This window comes from Oenanthe melanoleuca, chromosome 1 (genome assembly GCF_029582105.1).
Source record: "Oenanthe melanoleuca isolate GR-GAL-2019-014 chromosome 1, OMel1.0, whole genome shotgun sequence".
NCBI lineage: Eukaryota > Metazoa > Chordata > Aves > Passeriformes > Muscicapidae > Oenanthe > Oenanthe melanoleuca.
In genome coordinates this window covers 30,838,166-30,862,879 of record NC_079333.1, presented here as the reverse complement: position 1 = coordinate 30,862,879, position 24,714 = coordinate 30,838,166, and the positions used below count along the sequence as shown (strand labels likewise).

The following is a 24,714-nucleotide window of genomic DNA, read 5'->3' as shown; positions in this document are numbered from 1 at the left end:
CACAACAGTCATAATGAAATGTCTCAAAATTCAGATGTTAGGCATTTAACTGGAGGGACAGTACTTAGATCACGTTCTTCTCTAACTTTTCCACTTATATTTGGTAACATTTGCATGACAGCTCCTGTCTTGTCGCTGATCTTTAGGAAGAATTTTGCATTGACATCTAGTAATATCTTGATATACAATGGTTTTAGTCTCTCTCAGCCGTCTTTTTCCATAATCATAACAAGACCTGTCCTACTAATTTAACCTTCTAGTCCCTGTAGAAATGTTAAAATGCTGTCAACAGATTGGGGTGCTCAATAGCACTCATCAAAAGAAAAGTTAAATGCCAATGTAGATACATACATAAGATACAGAAAACTCTTATTTATTTACACATTTATTTGGCAGGTTATTTAACAAAAAATAAACTCTTTTTTGCAGCAAGAATCTCTCTTGGCATAAGTGGATGCCATCATTCAGCTGTGAGTCATTGCCATCCTTTTCCCCTTAAAAATAAATAAATAAGTAATGAAATTATGGAATCTCTCCATATTTACTCACTTCCTATTTTTCTTAATAAAGAGGCATTTGTTGATTGGTTTTACTGAGGCTTGATTTACAATGAATGAATCACAGAACAAACTTGTTTCAACAGAGGTGTGAGTGACTATGACTGAGCATGATCTACCATGGCACTGGGATGGCAGGAATGCTAGAGGTAATACACATCCTTTACAAAATCAGTTTATCTGAGGAAAATGGTAGGTAAACAAGAACATTTCTTGCACAAAACATAAACTTGACTTATTTTTTTCATGTTCTAATGGCCAATATCTTTGTAATAATACAGAGCTTTCTTCTTGCATTGAAAATTTTTTGTGTAGCATGTTTGTGTCTTCCTGCAGGGGCACTCTGTTTTTTTAAACAAAACTTTATAGGGTCTAGTGCATTGATGGCAAAGAGCTACTAGATTGTGATTCCTCTTACAAGAGCTCTCATGAGAGGATAATGACAAGGCTGATATCAGCAAAATGGCAGAGTATCAAACCCCCCTGGCTCTCAAGGACTTTCACACTACTTGTACTCCTAAAGCCTGTGGCATTCAGTGGCCTTACAGGAGTGGTGGTCACAGAATGGTTTGGGATGGAAGGGACCATACAGATCATCCCATTTCAACCCCTCTCATGGGCAGGGAATCTTCCACTAGACCAGGTTGCTCAAAGCCCAATCCAACCTGGCCCAGCTGGGGCTGGTCCCATAGGGCTACTGGAGAATGTCATTAGGACATATCTGAGGGCAAATATAAAATATTAAACATTAGGAAATATTCTACATATCCAAGAGAGGAAAAACCTCATTTTTATCTGAGCTATCCATTTCTATATAGTTGATCTTGGGCATAAAACCACTGATGTTCACAATCTCTAAGTAAGGGATTAGATGGGGAGACCTATTAGTTACACAGTATTATATTAGATATTTTAACACCTGAAGATGATGCAAGAGGTGAACAGGGAAGACAGCTTGCAGGCAGCTTGCTGTCTCTCCACTAATTCATTCAGTCCCCCACATCCCCTTGACCTGTGATCTCACACAAGCTCCAAAACAAACTCGATCAGTGCATGGTGATACAGCCACCAGTACATTAAACAGCCCAAAGCAGACCCTGACTAGAGCTGCACAGCATTGGAGGGGGGAGGCTGTGCGTGGCTGTGCAAAGCTGTGAGCAATCAGACAGTTCATTCTTCTTTTGAGAAGTGTTACATGTCCAGGCTGTGCTATTCTGGCTCCTTTCACAATGTGTCAGCTTAAACAATCTCTGCAAAACACGTCCCTTTCCTCTCATCCTGTTTTTCCTCTGTGCTGGAGGAGCTGCTGTGTTCCACCCCCCAGTCAGCACTGAGACTTTTGTACAAATGAAAGTTACTGAAAGGATTTGTGGCCACTTCATTATCACTGCTGTGCCAGATGCTAGGGGTTGGAGCATTTTTAGTACCTACAGAAGCACTGTGGGATGGAGGGAGGCAGGTAACAGTCTGAGCTGCCTCCAGCAGAGGGAAGTGGTACACACACAGAGCACACAGCAGAAATGTCAGCTCTGGGTCTGCAGAGCTGAAATTCCATCCCTTGCCAACACAAATGCCTGATTTAATCCCCTTTGGTTCTTTGTCACATTGATCTTTCCCTCGATTTCCCCCAGACCAAGAAAGGAGGTGTCTCCCATCCAACACCCCCCCTGCAATGAGACTTTGCATAAGACACTGGATTTTAAAGCTCAGAGTAACTGCTGGGAGACAGAGGTGCAGCTAGGGCTCCAAAAGCAGTTTTGGTTTTAAGTGTAAGGTTTTGGTATTATATTCCAGAGGCTATTTTAAACCAGGGCTGCCTTTTCCTGAAACTCATCAGTAGATATGGCAGAGGAACTCGTCTTGTGCTTGTGCAGGTGGCACTGGTGCTGCCTACAAGTGAATCCCCACACAGATGCACAGTCAGATCCTTGCACACCAACACACAGCTGGAGGCTGCCCAGACACATTTTCCACTCTCCTTTTGCTTGTCACACTTCTTCCTGTCACAGGGTCCCTTTTTGGACAAGCACACACACCCCCTTACAAAAGCTGAACAGAAATGCACTGATATCTCATATAGAAGAAATCATTTGACCACTTCTCCTTGACAGTTTTACACATCTTAAATACATGTGACTCTTCCCTCATCTTCTCTGCCTTTGGAAAAAGCAAACTCTGCTGGAGATTAATTCATGGGGAAGATAATGTCCTTTACCTACACTTCCTTGAACTGCCTTAATACTGTTTGCAAAGCAACCAGATGACTTTGTCTCATCCTCACCTCATCTAGAGCTGCAGGGAGGAAAGTTTTGCCTCCAGCTTGTAACCTTTGATGCCGGGATTTTCCACGCTGAGATACAGTAGGTGGGTAACAAGAAGATCCTATTAAAGTGAAATGAAGTAGCAAAAGGATTGCCAGCTGAGCAAATAAGAAACATATAGTACCTATCCATCCTCTGCATTCCTTCCTGCTCACTATGAGAAAGATAGAAGAAAAAAAAAAGGTAGAGAAGGGGGAAGAGCAACAGAGAGCAAGAGCAGCAGTGACAGTGTCTTGATTTTATAAGTAGAAAACTAATAATTGCTGCTAAAGACACAGCTCCTTTAATGAAGAGGCTGCTGCAATATCATCGCAACAACTAGCAACCCACATGTTAGATTACAACAGGTTGAGCCAGTGCACGCTCCCCTGTGCCACACTCTGAAAAAAATAAATCAAATGTCTGTACCTGAGGCTCCTTCATTTCCCACGCAGAGCTCTCCTTTAATGCAGGCTTTTCATGGTCCCTTTCTTTGCCAAGAAGGGGCTGACAATGGCTTATTTGCCTACTTACCTGTCCTTGAGCTCTGTGGCTTTTCTTTGAATAAATTAAACTGGCTGTTTCGAGTGATGCTTTCAGCCTCTTGAGTCTGGATCTAATTCTCAGAAGAGTTTTTGCTTAAAACCTGTTTTTCAAGTTTTCAAGCAAGTATTGACTGACTGTGAGATGCAGCTCTCTGAAAAGACCCTGGTGCCTATGGGTAAGGAAAAATATCCTATCTGGCTACCTTGCCTGCTTTTAGGTTTCCTATATACTTATGATAGACTAGAAGTGGAATGAGGGCTTGCTAAAACATGCCCTTGTCTTTTTTCAGTTAATTGCCTTGCATGTTTGCTGCTTGTGACTCTGGGATCAGATTTTCAGATCCACTGCTAGGAGAATAGGTTTATTTTTCAATGCTATAATATTCCTGAGTGGATATACACATTAGCTATGCTGTGTGTGACTGATTCTGTCTTACAGGAAATGGTGGTAAACACTTGAAAAACTGTCATAGTTAGGTAGTTTGATTTTAGACTCCAAAGCAGAGGAAAATCTTGATTTCAGTTCTTGGCAAAGGGTGGATTTGTCATGTATTTTCTATGATCTCAGCAGCAAAAAAATTTCAGGGGCCAAATGCTCATTTGTATGAGCTGACTTATCTCTGAGGCAAGGAATTTTATGGTTCATCAGAAGAGATGTCTGTTGTCATGGACATGGGTGATTTTTTTTCCCCTTGGGTGCCTAAGAGAAAAAATAAAATAAAAAAAAATATAACAGTGAGACATAGAAAAACATGCCCAAATATGCAGAAAAGATGCCTTTTCTTTTTAGTACACTGTAGAAAGTTCTAAAGATGATATCCCAGGCACATTAAAACATAACATGTATTAAATCTTGCACATAGCTAGAGTAAACTGTTGTTTCCCTGTTGTTTTGCTTTTCCCTATGCATTACCACTGTATTCAAGCACATTGTGTTTTATATATGCATATTCTTGTGGAGTGGGGAGCGAGGAAACCATAAGGGTGGCAGACACCAAAAATACAGAGGTCCCTTTCATTGCTGGAGTTGTCACCAGGACCAGGGTGCAATACACAGCATCAGAGTTCTCAGCAATGCTCAGGGCAGAAGTGAAGAGAAATACTCAATCTCAGGCCATCCTTTGGAAATATTGGCTCACTATTTACTACTGTGAGTAGCTAGAACTCATCATTGTACACCATGCTGGACTCTTCAGAGCAATTCCCTTCAAAGTGGCCTCTGACTAGAGATCTGAATACCTCAATCCAAATGAATTCAGGATAATTCTGTTGCAGGACTGATGCATCTGAAATCGAAATTTGGACCTAAATAGAACAGTTGTTATTAAATTATTATTACCATCACTCTATTATCTCCATGTAAACAAAATACCACATACCATGACGAAACTGCTGCTTTTATCTCTCTTTGTAATGCTCCAAATCCTGTAATCTAATTGTTACACATCCTTGCTCAAAAGAAAGGCTCAAATATTAGCTTAAGGTTGTAATAGTAATTAGTACTGCAGAAGCTTAAGCTATCTGTGTAGATCACAGGGTTTGCTTACCACATACTTTATCAGTAGGTTAGCCCAGGCACCTTATCATCTGACACTAGGAATCCTGAATTCAGCTGATTTTTTAGGAGGCTGTCTGTTCTGAATGTTTGTTCTTTATCTCTTAGGCTGTGGTTGAACATGCATCAAAACCAGAAAGGAATGTAGGGGGTGAGGGAGCAGGGGAATGGGAAAAACCAAATGTTCTGTCAGTGAAATGGTACTAAATAATGTCAAAATGTACTTGAAAGAGGAGCAGCAGTAGGACCTGTTTAACTGATGGTAGAACCAAGCCAGAAGGAGGGTTTCATTCTGCTCTGACAGAGCAAGGGCAGTAATTCACACCCAAACACAGCACCTGTCAGCTGAGCACAGAGGTGAGCAGAGCAGCTCTGCTGCCATGTACACCAGGGAAATTCCAGCAGCAGAGATTTGGAGACTGGATGCTCTGGCTTTGACACTGTGGCAAATTTACTGTATGCCTTTACTGGGAGCATTTGAAATTGGACTTTTGAATGCAATCCAGTTTGTCTTCTGATGCCTGTGTTTATTAGCTGTGGAGAGGGAATAATAAGGCTCATTCCATGAGCTGTTTTCTGCTCGTGTCCTCCTTTTTTGCTCTTTCCTTAATTGCAACAATCTGCAACAAGGTATAGGATTATAAGGACCCTTGCTTTTAACAGAGTGGTTGTTTTTAAGCTCTGAAGATAAAAGGGAAGGAAAGTTCTCACTCAAGATATTAAGTTGGGCCCTGTCCTTCAAGACAGGATGAACAACCAAGTCACTCTATTAACATCTTAAATCATATATTACTCCACAAAAATCACACACTCCAACTTTTCTTCTCCCCTCCAATAACACCATTTTCTCTTTGACCACAGCCTTTGGCATGTCCTCTTTCCCACTTTTGTCCATCCTTGTGCACACCTACTCCCTCTGCAAAGGTCTCCTCTCCTCTGCTGGCTTGCCAGGTGCATGGTGTGAAGATCCAAGAAGTCACTCACAGGTAGCTGAGCTGGCTGGTTGGCATGAAGTGACTGGCCAGCTGGCAGCCCCAGCCAAGCAATTAGCTAACGAGCTTATACCACAGCCTTTCACTCTCACGAGCTGTGCTGTGTCACTGTCTCACACAACACTGATTCTCATAATATAGGTAGGGTATTTATATCTTTTAAGCTTTTACCTCTCTAGAGAATGGGGTGAAATCAGCCACCAGGTTCAGAATACATTGCTGGGCACAGGATTGACAGATGGAGAGCCAGATGGACAGACAGCACTCCTATAAAAGCCTTATTTCCTTAGGAAAAGGGGCCGTTGGGTGTAAGCACTACTAGTACAGGGTTATAGGATGGACAGGGGGGATTATAACCCTCATTAACAGATGTCAGGTGTCAGACACTCCTGCAGAGAGATGCAGAGGATCAGAAAGGGAAGTACCTTATTTTGCTTTGCAGGTGTGAGTTTAAGTCCTGTTCTGTTTCAGGTAAACTCACAGCAGGCTGGCATAGCTGCACATTCAAAAGGGAAAGGGAAAGGAAGGCAGATTTGTCACTAGCTCCATTAGTCCTTTGTGTATTGTCATTTAAAGGCATTCATGTGGCCTTTCTTAATCTCACCCAATAGGCTCATGAAAGATTTTCTGATGTTTTCTTTACCCAGCCCAACAGGGTAAATGAACTAGCATATTAAGATTGTAGTCCCTTACCCTGAAAATTATTTGAGCCTGTCCTCCGACAGAGTTGCACTCTGAAAATTGCTGGATCAGGCATGATCAGGTCTAGCAGGCTACATAGTCTGCATCTGGGGATTTCAAATAAGAAAAAAATATCAGTTTTAAAAGTACTGCTTACTGAGTCCTAAAACCCACCACTTAACCTCATTTTCTAAATCTGTAGTCACTAAATATGAAAAAAAAATCATAGACACACAGAATGGCATGGATTGCAAGGGACCTTAAAGATCATCTAGTTCCAACCCCAATTCCATGGGCAGGGTACCTGCAACCCTTCTCTGGGGTTTAGCAGCAGTAGTGCACTAGCACAGGTTTTGGACTGGTCTCTGTTAGACTCACAATTGAGTAACAGTCCATAGAATCAACACCTGTTTTATTTAGCCATTTTATTTTATTAGACGGTAATTTTTGTAGCATCCTTCCTTTGTAGCAACATTGGTCCACAGTGAGCTACCATGTGAGGTGGGGAATGTAAAGGAAGTGAAAGGTGAAAAGCCTTAATTGAGAGGATTATCACGTGCAGAGTTATTATCACATGCAGATATATTAACAAAATATGGCTCCAGAGGTTATGGAATTCCTGCCATGAAAGTGGGTGGGAACCCTTGGTTGAACCCAATTTCCTGCTTAAAAAACTGTTACTCAGCAAGCATGCTTTGAGCTGTCCTCACTGCTGTATTCATCTGAAGCCTGGATGTTGGGTTGTGGATGCTCACTGCAACACAGGCAGTCCTGAAATGGAGAGAGGAAAAGGTTTCAGAAAGTAATGTCAATTTCTGCATTTTAGAAAGCAATTGTGTTGCCCACAGTTTCATTTAAATTTGTAGGATAGCTATGAAAACATTTCATGATTTTGATGCTGTGCATAAAGTTACCATAGCCAAGGGTAACTAGCACAATAAAATAAGCACAGATGCTGCTGGAGCTTTTCAGAACAACTTTCACTCCACACTTTCCAGTAATATGATGCACCTTCAGTACGGAAAGCTTTGTAATCAATCCTTTTACTTTTCTTTCACTACAAAAGTCCCTCTTAAAAGAACAACAGATCCAATCTTCAAAAATATTTGCTGACTTCTGAAGCATGTTCTCATGCCTTTGAGTTTGAAGTTACAGTAGAAAATTTACTTATGTAGGATGGCAATCCAAATAATCTTATTTTATCTGAAAGTATATAAAGGTCGTATCAAAATTTCATTGGAGTTCTGTCCAAGGAAAAAGAAGTTGCTTGCTTATGAAATTCTGTTATAAATGCATTTAACATCTGGTCCTGCAAACGTACACGATTGTTTCTCTGTGACCCCTTGCAATGAATAAAGGCTAGAGATGCAAGTAGAGATGTGCAGGATTAATCCCTTACTTTGTGTAATTTTTTTTTGTCCTATGGCATTTCAATGATAAAAGACCAATTTCTGCCCTTGCTTAACCTCCAGCAACCCCACTGATTTCCTTGTTCATTGCAGATTGTAATGAATGACTTTACACACTGGAGCCCTTTTGTTCTTTCCCTTCCAGATTGAGTGTCTCAGCCCAGACAATGGGCCCCTGCCTCCAGGAGTGTGTGACTGAAATAAATCCTCTGACTTGAGCAGCCGCGCTCCATCGCGACCGAGAGCCGAGGCTGGTTTCCCACACACAAACTTCCATGGAGCACGAGCCAGGGAGGAGCATACAGGTGAGCAGCATTTTCAACTCCTTAGCATGGCTTGTGCTCCTATCAGCCCTGACCCGTGGTTTGCACTCATAGGGTATGTATTAAATATCACTGTACTTGCACTAGGCGTATCTATTTGAGATAATTATGGCTATTGGAGTGCTGGTGGGACTCACAGTCTTTAATGCACTTACTCTCCCAACATCTGATAAAGTGAGGAAGTATTTTTATCTGTATATTATACAGAGGAAACTCAAGCCTAGACAGTTCTTTTGCCACGCCAGGGAACTGAATCTGGATTTTCCAAGCTGAACGCTTGCACTCAGTCTGTTGGTCTATCTTGAAATAAGCAGTACAAATAGGCACAGAGAGCAGTGCTTCTTGTAAATTGAGGATACTGAACTACTTCACTGATACAGCAGACATGATAAATTGCTACTGTTAAATGAAGTGTTAGGGAATTGTCACGTAGCTCCGGAGAGGCCACGCTGCTATCAAGGATGCAAAAGGCATATATTTCAGCTTATTCTTCCATATCCATATTGACTCTGAAGTGCAAATAATAATAAAAACTAAATTTTGCCAGTAAACTAACACAATTTATCTGGAGGACAGGGCAGAAAGTGGGAGCAGAGCTCAATCCCTCCCTGCTTGTGAGTGGTGACGTGTCAGCTGCTGGAGGCAGCCCAGGCAGGAGGCAGGGAATATTGATGCTACTTACTGTTCTGGCCAGGATTCCGTGAGACAGGCTTGGGGTTGAGTCCTGCAAAGTTAGCAAGGATTGGAAACGTCTATCAGAACCAGTCATTGTACTCAGGTCTGCTGTGTCAATACCACAAGCTCACCTTTTTCTCTGTTATCATACAATAATGTGAGTACTTTTCCATCTCAGAAGTCAATGGTTGGTTCAACACATGAAAAGGAGATACCAGAAGTGAAGGTACTGGGGAAGTGGGGGCTTTATTCTGCTGGCTCAGATGCTGCCACATGTTATTCTCTAAAGGGCAAAGATGTCTCCAGGTCGGTTCTTTTAGTAACACTAAAACTCTCTACGATTGAAATAACAGGCTTTTCATTTCCCAATAGAATCTGGCATATGAATGGGACTATTATTATGAATTTTGCTATTGCACAGGCATCTGGAGTGATCACAAAGTTAGTTTAGATACGTGGACTTATTGGAGAATTAAGAAACATCACACATGCATCTAAACCAGAAGACTTCATCAGGAAAAAAGTCTTCTTCATGATGAGGTTATGGCTTGAATAAGGTTTCAGATTGGCCTTCTAAGTTTTATTTTATATTGTTTGATATGCTCCAGTATTTCATTGTAATTTAATGGCAATTCCTATTCACACAGCTATTCTAAATAGGTTCTTATATATACCTATTACCTTGGTAGCCAGGTTTCTATATCAAATCCTGAACATTCCATTATTATTAAAAATATAAAAGTCATAAATTCCATCTGTTTTGTACAGTGAGGTGAACAAAATTGGATGTGAAGTCACAGTGTGGTAATAGGGTAATTATTTTTTGGAGGTTCTTCTAATATATTTATGGTCAATTGTATTGAAGATGTATTATATTAGAGTTGTTCAGGACTGTTTTATCATGTGCTGTGAATTGAGAAATATTCTATCCTATCTCAGATGAAAAAACCCCATGCTTTAGATTTTTAGGGAGGAATATATGTTTTTGAAAAGGTGTAATTTGATCCTCTGAGCAATTTATACCATTCTTGACATGATCTACACCTTCTTGATGAAGATTTTTCTTCTTCCTAAGACACCACTGGAATTTCTGGTGATAAGAGAGACATCATTCTACTTCAGTAAGACAGAATGAACCAGCATTTCATTTGAAGTTCACTTCATATGGTATATACAGTATGTTTACACAATCCCAGAACACTTTTTTCAAGAACAATTGTCGTCCATGGAAGCGGCCTCCTGAAATGTTTTCCATAGTTTAAAAAAAGGGAAAAAAAAAAAAAGGGACATATTTACAGAGTTAAAATACAAACAGTGCACAGGGAAAAAGAACGTAATAGGCTTAGGGAAAGGAGAATGGAGACCTGTATGCTTACAGGACCTTCCACCTAACTGCCTATAAATAATTGTCTTGTGCATATTACCCACATCAGATCATGGTCTATAAGCCTGGATGTCAGCTGCAGAGCTCAGCTGCTGTTTGTAAATGGTATTAACTGTGCTCTTGCTTTTTCTGTGCTTAACTGTATATAGTTTTGTTTTATTGGCACTGTACTGTAAGCATATTCTGCACTATGCAAATATAAGAGCTGAGAAGCATATGGGCCGAATCCTGCAACATTCACTCAGGCAAATGGCCAATTCACTTGATGGGAACTTTTCCTGAGTAAGCAGTCAGAGCAGACTCTCAGCTCCATCGTATGCCTCCGCTTGTTTTCAGGTATGACAACACACACTGGTGCTTTGCAAGGAAGGAAAGGAAGGGTATAAAACCAGTATGGTGGGTAGATGCTCAGTTCTGTTCTTCCCCAGGCTTAAGATCCACTGTGAAGCTACAAAAGGCACAGTCAGTATAGAATGACCCTCTCCAGCCTTTTGCAGCCAGTTAAAAATCTGATAATGAAAAGAAAGACCCTCACAAAAGGAAAGAGTCTTCAGGATGAGAGGAAAGGGCCTCAAGTTGTGCCAGGAGAGGTTTAGACTAGATATTAGGAAAAATTTCTTCACTGAAAAGTGATCAGATATGGGTACAGGATGCCCAGGGAAGTGGGGATCACCATCCTCAGAAGTGTTCAAAAGACCTGTGGATGTGGCACTTGAGGACATGGTTTACTGGTGGACTTGACAGCGCTGGGTCAACACTTGGTCTTTTCCATTCTTAATAATTCTGTGATTCAATGTGATAAATGTGATAACATTTCTCCATCCCCAATCTGAACCTTATCCCATGGTACCAGTAGTGAAGGCATCCCTCTAGTCAATGCAGGCAGATTTGAGCTGCTGGAATTCAGGAGTGAGAAGAAAGATGAGGGAAATCCTGCTTTTGATAAAGAGCACCAGCGATTTCTGCTCCACCACACTGCTCAAGAGCTTTGTCAGAGAGGCATAACTCAAAGTGGGAACTTCAGGATTCAGCTCTGCATCCAGCTCTGGTTCAGCCCTGCCATCTATCACACAGGAATGGAGTTTCACCCCTTAACCATGCAGGTGGCTAAAAGCTCTGTCCCATTTCCTGATCTCTGTATATTACATGGCCCAAGCTGTGGCGGCAAGCACAATGTGTTGTGGATTTCAGGTCCAAGTCCTACCAAAGCTCACAGAGGTGCTTTTCTTAATTGGCTCCAGTTTTGTCTACACTGGCCCTCACAGCTTGATATGTATCAGGGAAGCTGGATTTCTTTGATCTAGCTACCATGGGAACCAGTGCAGCACTGATGCTGTAGCACACATTTCAGCAGGATCCCCACACGGACTCTGGTTACACACTTGGGGCTGCTAAAGTGTGCTGAACACTGGACTGTGTGTTCCCAGTGCTAATATATTCCCTAATAGCTAGACTAATATTAGCAGTGGTACCCATATCTTTCTTTCTCCTGCAGCCATTTCTTTCTGATTTCATTTCTTTCTGATTGCAAACTTAAGCTGAAGCCCTTACTCGTGTTCCTCATCCTCATCCTCATGCAGCTTTTAAACAAAATAGCTTATTCAAATAGAGGCTTAAAGGTCAAACACTCCAGACCTGGTTTTGCAAACCCTTTTGTACCTGGCTTTTCCTCTTGTGTTTAAAGAAAAAAAAAAAAAAAAATTCTCATCAGGAAATGTTGGCAAAAAGGGTTTAATTACAGAAATCATTTTGCACCCTATGGAGAAAGCATGAAGAATGGCATATTTCCACATTTGAATTGCACATTCATCAAGAATAGAGTGATTTCCCCTTAAGAATGTTCTGGAGTAGTAGAAAAGAGCATTGAACCCTGGGGTGTGTATTTTATAGTCTCTGAAAGGCAAATGATTTCACTTCCATTGATCAAAATATATGGGTTTTCCCTCTGGATTATTCTCCTGGATGTAGGAAAAATTTTAAATATTTAGTAGTGGCTGTCAAGCAGTGCAGCCCCTTAGGAGATGACTCCACTAAGGCAAAGGGCTCACCAAACCAGCTGCTGCTGAACTTGGCCAGCAAGAAGGCTTTGACCACCAGAGGTTGCTACTCTTTTTTCTTGATGAATGGGGACTTTACAAAAGGTGTTTCCATTGTTTTGTTGGAGCAAATGTCAACATGGAACCACCAGCAGGCATTGGGAGCACTAAGTGCTAATTGGAGTGGCAGCCCCAGGATTTGCGGTCCTGATACTCAAGATCCAAGAGGCTCATGCATCAGTCTTGTCATTCACCTTCTTGTGCCACAGATGTGGCTTTTTTACAAACTCTTGGCAAACATGGACTGGAAGAGAACTTGACCCAATAGTCACTGTTCTCAAAGTGCAAAGTTGCAGGACACAGGCACAGTGTGGCAGGCTGATGAACACTGATGCTTTGAATGTACATCTTCAGAAAATGTGCTCCAAATTGGTATGCAGCACACCTCTGTGACCACAGTAATTTACTGTGAATTGAAGCAGGAGCTGGATTTTCCTAAGCAAAGTCACTTTTTCCCATTAAATTACTATTGTTCTTTTTTTTTCCAGGAGCATTATTGTCTAGTTCTGTTAACAGAGAAAGGCCAATTACACAAACAGTGCTGACCTGTTAAACTTGAATTTACCTTCCAGAATTCAAATAAACAGCATTCAAATAAACCCCACTTGGGTTTACAGATTTTCTCTTAATAATGTCACTTGAGTTTAAAAAAAAAAAAAGTCTGGGGTGAGTGGGGTATCAACTGAGTGTTTCAAAACTGCAGGAAAGTAAAGCAAACTAAGAGCACTAAGAATAAGAAAAAGAAGAAGTTATATGTAATTGGAAGAGAAGATGTTCCATTTCCTTTCTAAAATCAAATGCAAACTGCTCATGTGACTGATTTAGTATTGAACAAGAGAGGAAAAATTGCTTCTTGGCATTTAAATGGAAATGTTTCTTGTTCTGAAATTTTGGAAGCTTGCATACTGTATGATTTTTGAAAGGCTTATACAATTACCATTGAATTTAGATGAGGTCTATTCCTAACAATATATATATTTCTCAGTTCAACTCTTTCCTTCCGGAGACCTAAATTACCTTTGTCTAGAGTCTAGATTCCTGATGTGGAATATATTCCAGAGGTAATAGGGCCAATGCAAATATATTTCATTTTTAATATGTATGTCTGAAAAAAACCAGTGAACAGCAGCAGCTGTTTTGCAAAGCAGACCTTTATGTGGAGGACTCTGATGTTTTAGGATGATGTTCTGATTTGCTGTGTGCCTTTTTACTGTGATTTCTGGATTTGGAATATCTTACCTCTTGCTTCCCACGAAGGCTAGAAATTTTAGGACATGAGAAAAAGGCAGACCACAGCAGACTCACACCTGGCTGACTTGAAGGTATGCCATGAAGAGGATGACTCCCATGTAGCCCAAAGCACTGCATGAAGTACTGCAGTCCATTATGTTCAGCACTCCTCTTACAATGTGGTTTTAGGGCTGAATCCAGTGTGACTCCAAGATTTGTGAGGACAACACAAGCCCTGTAGAGACTGTTGCTGAAAAGTTTTGTAAGAGTAAATTTTAAGGAGGGACTCGAAAGAGGAAAATGTGATTATTTGGTGAAAGAGAAAATGATAGGCTGAGTGTAAATGGCAATGGGTGATATATCCTGACAGGGATAAGTTATTGAGGACATGCCCAAGGTCAGGCAGTGAAGCAGTAGCAGGGCCTGACAGTTAGCAACACCATAACCCTTTCTTTCTTCAGACATGTTTAATGGCAGTGTTAAGAAGCCCTAATTTCTCATAACTACTTAAAAAAAAAAAAATTAAAGACAGATAAAACCAAAACAATCCCACCCTCAATACATAAAAGGCAGAAAGTGGTAGCACTGATCTTCCTGCTCAAGAACTAACCTTAAATCTTGCAAGTTTTCTTTCTGAGAATTTGATTTTAATTATCAAACAGCATAAATCTGTAAAAAAAAAGTTTTAAAAATAGTAATAGTAACTGATAATGATAGTGATGTCATTTCCTGACACCATTGTGGATGATGCTCTCTGACCCCAAAAGCAAGACATTATGCAAGCTGCCTAACTAGAGGCACAGGAGAAACAGAGGTTTCCTGCTCCTCCAGATGTGTGCTGAAACTGAGCCCATCTGACCTCAAGAACAGCCAGGACATGAAGGCACCCCCAGAGGCAGATCTCCACTTTCTTCTTGCCTCCATCCTGATCCCCATTCCATTCTCTTGCTAAAGCCAACGCTATTCCAACCCATCCCCATGCCCCTTCCATGCCCAGAACCAGCCCGTTCCTATCGTACCCAAGCACATCCTGTCCTGTCCCTATCACTTCTCATTCTAATGTCCACACTTGATCCATCTCATCACCGTGCCCGTACACCTGCCCATGCCCACGTCACGTCCATCCCCTCTCCGTGCCCAAATCCCCCTCCTGCCCATGCCATGCCCTTCTCCCGATGCCCATGCCATCCCTATGTCCGTGTCCCCCCCTGATCCGTGCCTATGCCACCGCTGCATCGCGCCCATGCCGGTGCCTGTTCCCATCTCATGCCAATGTGTTCCCCATGCCATGCCCGTGTCCATGTACATCCCTGCCCCATGTCTATCCTATGCCCGTGCCCATGTCCGTATTTTCCTCACATCCATGCCTGTGTCCCCCCGGCCCCGTGCCCGTGCCATGCCCACGCCCGTCCCCACCCCGTGCCCCTCTCCACGCATCCGCAGGCCGTGTCCGAGCTGCTCCCACGCCGCTGGGGTGGGCAGCGCCAGCCGCATGTGCGCCTGTCATTCCAGCCGGGAGCGCCGGCTCCTGCCTCCCATTCATGTAACCTGTGTGTGTCTCTCTTTCTCTCTGTGTGTAACAGCGAGAGGGAGAGAGCGAGCGAGGCACCGACAGAGGGAGGAGGAGGGGGGAAGCTTTAAATAAAGCCTTTGGATTGCAGCTGCTTATTTTGGGCAGTCCTACCAGGACGATTCCCGTCAGGAAAGAAGCTGGACCAGTCGTTGTTCTTTTTTTTTTTTTTTTTTTTTTTTTTTTTTTTAATTTATTTTGGTTTTGGTTTTTGGGGGTGGCAGCGGTGAATCTCTGAGCTGCCTGCGGAGATGAGCTCCGGTGCCTGCCTGTAGTTTCCACTTTGGGATCGCTGGACAGAGAAGTGGCATTTCGGTGGGGGGATGCTGCAGACATGGTAAGCTTCTCTTTTTCATCTGAAAAGTGCGTTTATGCCATAGACTCTCCTGAATTTTCCCTCCCCCTTCCCTTTCCCCACCAAACAGCCAGGCACACAGGCTGGGGCTGGGGAGAAGCTCCCTGAATCCCTGGCTTTCCCTCCCCAGCATCCATCCTTCCCTCCTGCCCAGCTCCCTGCCCTCCCCTCGCACAGTTTGCAGCAATTCGGAGCGACGCGAAGATGCTGCGGGAAGCTCCGGGCTGGGGCGGGGAGGATCAGGCACCCCCAGACTGCCAAAACCTTGCTTCAGGGCATGTTTGGAGTGGGTTCTCCCTTCCAAGCTTCCCCCTCCCCGACCCTTCCCTCTGCACCCCGAGCGGTGCGGCTGTGCTGGGGGAAGGCAGCAGTGCAGATTGGGAGGCACTGGAGCAAGGATGCAGCTTTAAGATCAATCGGTGTTATTTATGTAATAGTAAAAGCAGGGAGGAGAGGAGGCAGGAAAAGATAGAATAAGAAAGAAGTGCCTTGGTATTTCTCAGCTCACTAGGCTCCTTTGGCTCTGTCTGAACCCCCCATACTCATGTCCTGCTGCAGGGTGGTGCGTGGTGGGAGTGTGTGTGTGTGTATGTTTACATTTGGATCCGTGCTAGAATCGGGGGTGAGGATGGGGTCTCCCATTTTCCAAGGAAAGGTGGGTTTGCCTCCAAAAAAAAAAGCAAAAGAAAAAAAAAAAAAAAAAAGGAATGCGCTTGACTTCAAGTTGAGTGACAAGTCTGTTTCTTAGGCATTAAATGTTAAAGCCCTGCTTCCAGCCATGCCCTGCCAGGATTAAAAGATCGCCCAAATAGCGTGGTGTTGGAGAAAAGATGCTGGAGTGCCTGGAAGAAATGCAGTGGTTCAGACTCCTGCTCGTATTCTCAGCAATTTGCATTCTCAAATACAAATTTGGGCTGTTGAACCTGAAACCAGGCTGCTACCAAAGGGCATTTATTTCCTGGAATTTGTTTTGATTGAAAATATAGTGTAAAATATCTGGGATGTTTTACTTCAAAACAAGTGGAAGTTAAGAAAATCCTAAATCTTCTAAAAATAACAATTAGCCAGCCCAAACTCTGAAAGTATTCACAAGGCAGTATTTATTTACTTTCTTAGCATGACCACACTTAGAAATTTACGGTGGTTACAACCATGTAAGCACATGATTTGGGGGAAAAACAAACAAACAAACAAATAAACCAAACCCAAAACAGAACAAAACAAAACAAACCCCAAAAACAAACCCAAAAAAAACCCAATCAAAAAACCATATTATGCCATATTTATGCTACTGCCTTGTTTTATGGGATACACAGTCTGAAATATATTTTTCATACAGCCAAAACAGAAATTACTAAATACTCATTGAATAGATAGGCAAGACCTTTCTACATCTTGAATGCATTTGCTCATGATTTTTCCTGGAAAGTTCAATTTCTTATGATTTAAGAATAATAAATTAACAAGGCAAAACACCAAACTCCTGAATCACACTAGAAATTAGTCTCACTGCCTCAACCCCATCTTCCTCTGTAACTTTTTGCAGTGAAGCCTCACCTTGAATTTAGTGGCATCTTTTCCTTTTTTTTTTTCCCCCGTGAGAAAAGTCCCAAGTGAAGGGAGGGCCAAAAAATGAGAAAATGAGAGAAAATCTTTGAAGTTGGAAGTTGTCTGTGTGCTTTTTATGGGCAAACTTCTGCCTTAGCCTGGCAAGTTGTTAGTGTGCTGCTCCCTGCTCTGAGGAGCCGGAGTTGGGCTGGGGAACTTGGCAGCTCCCAGCCTATCCCAATCCCATTTCTTTCGGCTTCGCTGACCCTAATAAAATTGCCTACTAGTAGGGTAGCCCCTCCCCTCCTACGGAAAGTGTTCTGCTCCCAACATGTGCACCATATGTGCCTGCAGCACCCAAGGCTTAGCGTGTATTCACCTATAGCCCGCCAGCAGCCCGCGATGCCACCCGCACCGTGGCTCCGGCAGGAGCTGGGATTCGGCCATCGGGAACCCCGAGCTCTCCGCTGGCAGCTGGGGGAGGCTGGGGCTGAGCCAGGGATTTGTGTTTAATTTATTTCATTGGCCTCTTCAGAGCCAGGCGCCTCCCACTTAGTGCCTCTGCCTGTAGCACTTTTATAGGCTTGGGTGGAAAAAACAAGGAGTATGTGTGTGTGTATGTGTGTGTGTGTATATATATATATATATATTTAGTGCGGTGGGGGGAGCATAAAGGGAGGAAGAGCGTCTCTCGCACTGTTTTGCAGCGAGGCAAGACTTGAGAGCAGCTCGCCAGGCTCTGCCTGTGCTCCAAGGCTGCAGGAATTTGCTGGTCTGTGGCCATCGCGAGCTGCCCTTCCGTGTAAAATTCCCGGCTCCCACACTCTGCCACGCTCCTGGAGCAGTCCTCGTGGCCAGGACAAACCTTTGCTGCCATGATCCATTGAGAATGCACTCCCCAAGACAGGGAATGGCCAAAGCAAATGGGGCTGTGTGCGGGTTTGCAGCAGCTCCGGGGGCAGGGAGGGGACGGGGAGGTCACCCGGGCATTTCCCAGGCACATGAACGTGGAACCTGTGCTGCTCTTCCCTCGGGAGCAGGAGCACTGCTCTGCACCCACCATCCTGGGAAGGGGGTCTGCACTCACACCTGGGGCAGGGGAGGAGGGGAGCTGCCCTTGCAAACAACCTGCTTCACTTTTCCCCTCTTTTTCCCCCTCCAAAAAGAGCCCCAAGACTGGGAATTACTGCCACTGCACTGAGATGCACTGTATCTTTAGAGGGACTCTGTGCCTCACCCTCCCTTCCCGTCCATACGTGCTTGAATGTGCACACATCTTCACAAGGGGAGATTTTCAGTTCATCTGTTATTTATGTGCGTGACCTGCAGAAGAAATGTCATGTTCTGGTGAAGAAAGAGGGTCATTAATATGGAAAAAGGTTATTGGGCTGTTCTTTGGCAAGGAAAGGCGTAAAAGCCAAAAGGAGATGCAGAAGTTAACTTCATAGTTTCCTTTTCTTATTAGCAAGGGGTCCTGGTTTAGAAATGCTTTTCTGGGGAGAATTTGCCTTCTATAATTTTAAAGGATAGGGAAGAATTATGTAGAGATTAGGGTAAAGCTGCTCATCTGGTTGTGGTTGGTGGGGGGGAGATAGTCCCCCCACCTCCAATTTAATTTTACTACATGGATGGAAAAAGAGAGACATCTCTGATTTCAGTGGGTCTGGGGAAGGAGTGAGATTTGGGCAGAGAAGTCTCTGCAATTTTAAGTCCATGTAGCTTAATTATTTTCCTTGACTCATTTAAAATAGATGCTTTCCTTTTGTTTTGGTGAGCAGATAGTATGCTGGCAAGGGAAAATGTTATTTTTGTTTTACAAAGTGAATTTTTTATTTTATTTTATTTTATTTTATTGGTTTCCTGGAGTGCATAATAACGAAATGTTATTTCATTCTGTCTACAACATGTACACTGTTCCAATTAAGAGCCTACTCTGATTATTTTTAACCTGGTAGTTTGCCATTTCTCTGCTCAGGAGAATAAAACATTGAGTTCTTGCACTTTAAAATAGCTGAGATGCTTAAGCAGAACTACCTTTTCCCTGGGAAAGTCATTTCCAGTTCTGTTGAGCTCCTGCTTCAATGGCTCATTTTCTGACAGAACCACATCTTTGCAAGAAGCAGAACTATGATCTTATGTAACTTGATGTTTCCAGATCAAAAGTTACAAATATTGCAGTAATACCACAAAGAGAGAGATTTGACAGGAGGAATGTTGCGTGGCATATTTATTATTAGGATTTCACATGAAGATGGTTTTAAAAATTTATGGAGGGGAAAAGCAGAATTAAAACAAGATGAGTAAACAAAAAACTTCCTAGTTTGATATCTTTAACATCACTTTTCCCTTTTACCTTTACCTCTGTAGGCAGTTGAGATTTTTTTTTTCTTTTTAAAGCAAACTCATCAGTGTTCAAGAAATGTGTAGTTGTAATTTCAAGAGATGAAGCAGCTTGAAACTCACTCTCTCTCAGATTTGATTCAAAGAAATGAAACTCTGTAAATCAATGTCAATTCAGATTTAAAGACTGGCTGTTACCTGCCCTGTTACAAGGTCTATCAGCATAGCTTATTGTAAGTAAAAGCTAAAATACTCTGTTTCTGCTTTGAACTGACAAATTGGCATTGCTGGGTGCTTTGACAGAGTAACTTGTGCCTCTTGCCAGTAAATTGGGTATTCATAAAATAATTGACAGATAAGTTTCAGAAAAAAAGTCCCATAATGTAACACTTTTTAAAAGCATAAGTATATATATGTGTATTTCCTCTTTGCTCTAGATTAAAAGGAAAAATAATCACGGATACATTTATATCTCAATTATGGCAGCATAACGTGAGGAGTGGTGCTGTAGCATGCCTTTAGGACTAGCAGTAGTCAGGAATAAGTGTACAATTTTCATTCTTCTGTGCTGTTTCACCCTTGGTTCACTTGATAGAGAAATAATTTTGTTAGAAATATATAATTTTGGTTTTTGCCAGATGATCTACTCTCCCTGGAGCATCTGTAGAGGCAGAGTTGAAATGTGAGTAGGAGACAATGTTTCCTTGTCTGTGTGCAGTGGCAAACACTTCTTACAGAAAGTTCAAATTTTGGAAAGTTTGAGCCTTACTCACAAAAATCATTTTGCCTTTATACCAAATTGCTTGGAATTAAGCTGTTTGTGCTGTAGGGGGATTCAGACTTCATCAAATGCTGTCCTGCTGGGTATCAGCACAGGTGATTTTTCGAATGTGAAGATGTCCATGAAAGCAGGCACAGATTTCTCTGTTTTTCCACTATGTTGGCAGCAAGAAGAAGGAAAGTGCATCAAGAAACAAATTAGGGCTGGCAGATAAGTTTCCTTTTCCAACTAAGAGTTGCTTTCTAGGATGTGACACAATCCTTGTTCTTTTTTAAGTGGGAGGAAGAAGGAAGAGGAGAGGAATTGCTGATTTAGGTGGAGGGGCTCACTGAACTGCATTTATCAGTTCATTTAAATGGAGACAGCTCTGTGAGATTTCACAGGTATCTCCACCTGTTTTAGTGAAGTAGCATTTGCTACAGTCTAGGATACCCACTGCAGTCCAGAATGCTGCTCCACTGTTAAGGCACCAGTGGCAGATGTGCTATCCCAGCAGCAACAGCAAACATGAAAGCAGGAAATGTATCTCTGCCCATTGATTTAGGTTTTAGGTGATTATTCAGTGCAGTTTTCTCTTTAAACTCTGAGTAGAAGCTGTATCACTTGCCTGCACATGTGTTTGTACACAGTGAGCCTTCAAAGTATTCTGGAGATTGATTCGTTATACAATCAAAAGTTAGAAACAGAAGATCAAATCCTATTTTTCTCTTTTAGTCCAACCCTGCATTGTATGCAATAAGGGCTCATAGGCTTTGTTGTCACCCCCTCAAACTCCAATATGTGTACTGTAAATCTTAAAATTTCTCTTAAAAAAATCCAGTCTGGGCCCATTCTTTCTGGGGAATATTGAGTCTATTCATAAAATCAATCTTGGTCTTCTATATCAGGAGTTGGACCCAATGAACCTCATGGCTCCCTTCCAACCCAGGATATTCTATGACTATGATATCATGCTGTGTGTAGTATAAGAGAAGCAAAGATTCATTCCCTGGGTAGGAGTATCTTCAAGTACTGTCTGCTCACATAAGAGCAAATTCCTGGAGGCCTGAAATTCATAAACCATCTCTTCCACTGGGTCACCTGGACTTACATGGGCCAGTCTTACAAACAAACTGAACCCCCAAATTTTATCATGGAAAGTTTTTAATATTCTGCTAATTCCTCTTCAACTGCCTCTGTGTCTTTGGATGCTGAAAACCACTTCATCCTTACCTCTGTAACATAAAGAATAGGAAGGGAGAGTTTGGTTAGCCAAAAAGCTTTTAGAAGTGACTGCCAGAAGTGGTTGGGAAAACTGACAGAGCATGAAAGACACTGGAATTTGCTTTCTGCCTGTTGATACAAACAGCATTAGGTGGTTGGGCTGTGGGCAGCACAGATCCTGTCAGTCTGGAACAAACAACTGCTTCTATTTCTAGAAAATTACCCTTTGTGCAGCTGGGTCTAAGGTGTGATCAGCTTTTTGGCACAGATTTCTGTTCTAGAAAGCAGAGAACAAGCTCAAAAGCCAACTGGCCAATGTGTTCCTGCAGACAGAGGCGTGATCAGGGATTACTTACAGCGTTTCCTTACGGTGGTGCTAGAACAAAGCAAAGTTCACACAGCCTGTAATTGCTGCTGTGGATGTTTGACACTTCAGCAGATCAGACTCTGAGCTGCCAAGATGGTCATCCACAGGCTGCAACACTGTGACACCACTGTGAAATGTTGGGTTGAAGGGACTTGCCCAGCATTGCCCAGAGTCTTGGGGCATCATTTGGCTACTTTAATCTGAAACGCATTTGTCCTCATTCCACATTCCTCTGCTTAGTCACTACAAACTTCCCAGCTCTGCAAGAAGCAAGACAGGGATTTTAAACCTCCTCTTCTACTCCTCATTCTCATTGCTTCATCTCCAGGCTGGCTTGGGTAAAACACTGTCATGTGGATAATGACTGTTTCATCATTCAGGCACTTGATTAAGGCAACTTTCATTGGTTTTTTTTTACTTAAATTATGAGTCTCCAATATATACTTTTAAATCATATTACTGTTCTGTTAGTCCAGCTTTTGTTGATTTCTTTTGGTTTTATTGAGTCATCCAAGAGCTAGTAGCTTTGTGACATTGCCTCATTTAGTCCCTCTCTGTGTGTCAATGGCTTAGTCTAACAGAGTGTTCTGCTTCTCTAAACAGATCCCTCAGTCCATCCCACTCAGTCTGGTCCTTGCTTCGTGCTCCTTTCTACCATCTCATTTTCACCCCTCTAACCCCTGCTCCAAGTCTCTAATCCCAGCTTCATTCAGCTCCTACCAGCCTGAGATCGCGCCAAGAGCCGGAGAGCATCTCTGATTGCACTTCTGACACTTGGATGCAGACCTGGCACTTCCCACAGCATAAAACATCTTGTTTAGTCATACACAGGTAGAAATGTAAGTGATGGAAGCTGGCAAATATGTACAAATGCACCCAGGAGCATGTAGCAACAGTGTTTTTATCAGAGATGTCTAAACTTGGCTTAATTCACACAGATACTCACAAAATTCATTAGAAGAAAAACAGTTCTCTCCCAGGCAAATTCCAAGTCCTTCCTCTTAAGTCCTAAAAATCCCAGAGGAGGTTTTAGAAAGAAAGCTAAAGGCTTTTTTTTTTTTTTCTTTTTTTTTTTTTTTTTTTTTTTTGACGTGAGCAAAACAACATATTTTTCCTTAGCCTTGTTCTCAGAATCTGCTGAACTGTTTTGACTGAAATTTTCCAAAAAACTTCAGCCTGAGGCAGACAGCTGGCATGGAAATTTTCAGGCCAAACAATTTGCTTAGTATAGTTATAAGAAACTGTGAATGCTGTTTTATTATTAAAGCTGCTTCACTCTTCCCATAATTGACAGCACTACCAACTTCGCCTTTCCCTAATAAACAGAGAACTTGAGATTGTGTTACAAACTAATTTCGTATTTGTGTGTTTTATAGATATTTTTTATATTGGAAATTTATTATAGAACTGACACATGCATTTCAGCATATGTTAGCAGATGATGAAATCTCAAGCTTCCTGGAAACCAAAGTGAATACAAGTAATGAGAATCCCACAAGTCACCATCAAAGTGATACAGCATTGCAGGATTTGTAGGATGGAATTAAATCCAAAGAAATCTCAGGAGATCTTGCACTGACAGAGCAATCCCACAAATTCCCATGTATCTCACCCTCAGGTTCAGTGTCCTGCTGACAGAGGAATTCTTATTTAGAATAGCAGCATTCTATTGCAACTGCAACTTTTATCACAAACCAGAGCCAAAATAAACAAAGGGAAAAAACCCCAAATGCAAAACCCCAGAAAACTGAAAGCACAGATAATTGCATTTTGATGGGACCAGCTTTTTTCTTTTGTTATCATCATCACAGGTGACTCTTAGGCTGCAGTTTCACATCAGAGCTAAATTCAGGACCCACTGGCATGGAAGGAGAGGGGTCCTGCTCTCCCCATCTCATCCCATCCCAATGTCCTCTCTCCCCAGCTTCTGTCCTTTGACTCCTTCAGAATATGTCTGATGATTTATGCCTTTTTGACAAGGGCACATAGTGGTAGGACAAGGGGTAATGGTTTAAGATAAGAGAGGGCAGATTTAGATTAGATATATTCTGTGATAACAGTGAGACTGGCACAGGTTGCTCGGAGAAGCTGTGGATGCTCCATCTCTGGAAGTGCCCAAGGCCTTAGGCTGGATGGGGCTCTGAGCATCCTGGTCTGGTGGAAGGTGTCCCTGTCCATGGCAAAGAGGGCTGGGACTGGATGATCTTTAAGGTGCCTTCCAACCCAATCCATTCTGTGATTCTTTGATTCTACAATTTAATTTATCAACACAGCACAAAACAAGCTCCATCTTTTGCTTGGGGTTTTGGATTTTTTCTGATGACTTAGTGACTTACATTGAGTCAATGTGGTGGAAGCATTTGCCAAGGAAAAGAGAGAAAGAAGGGTGGGGGGTACAAACAGCTTTATGGAGGTGATGAGGGTTTAGGTTAGTCCATGACCCAGGATTTTTTTCTAGATTGCCAATTATTTATGTAGTTTGATTGTACTGATATGAAGTCTCATTTTATTCATGTTAAAATACAGAGTGCACTTATTCATTACAGTCTTCTATCTTCAGGACAGTCTTTTGAGCCATCCTGCTCAGTGGGCCTTGAAGCAGTTGTCCTCTAACAATTTGCTGGATTCTTTTTGAACCCAGCATGTACTTGTGATTGCCTCAACAAAAAGTTTCAAAATTTAAAGTAATGCAATGAGTGAATAAGCCTTCCTGTTTTTTCTGCTTTAACCTCTCAATTTGGTAATTTCATTAGATGACTCCTACTTTGTGGGTTGTACAGCAGGATAAATTCCTTCTACTCTT

The 24,714-nt window shown here is 42.2% G+C and overlaps 1 protein-coding gene across 1 annotated transcript in view; it reads left to right on the top strand.

The window, feature by feature from the left end:
* Positions 1–24,714, top strand: part of TENM4 (teneurin transmembrane protein 4) — a 1,506,484-nt gene that overhangs the window by 900,580 nt on the left and 581,190 nt on the right. The window contains exon 7 of the mRNA XM_056495278.1: positions 8,185–8,344. The gene's annotated coding sequence lies outside the window, so the exon portion shown is untranslated. The remainder of the gene's footprint in view (positions 1–8,184; positions 8,345–24,714) is intronic.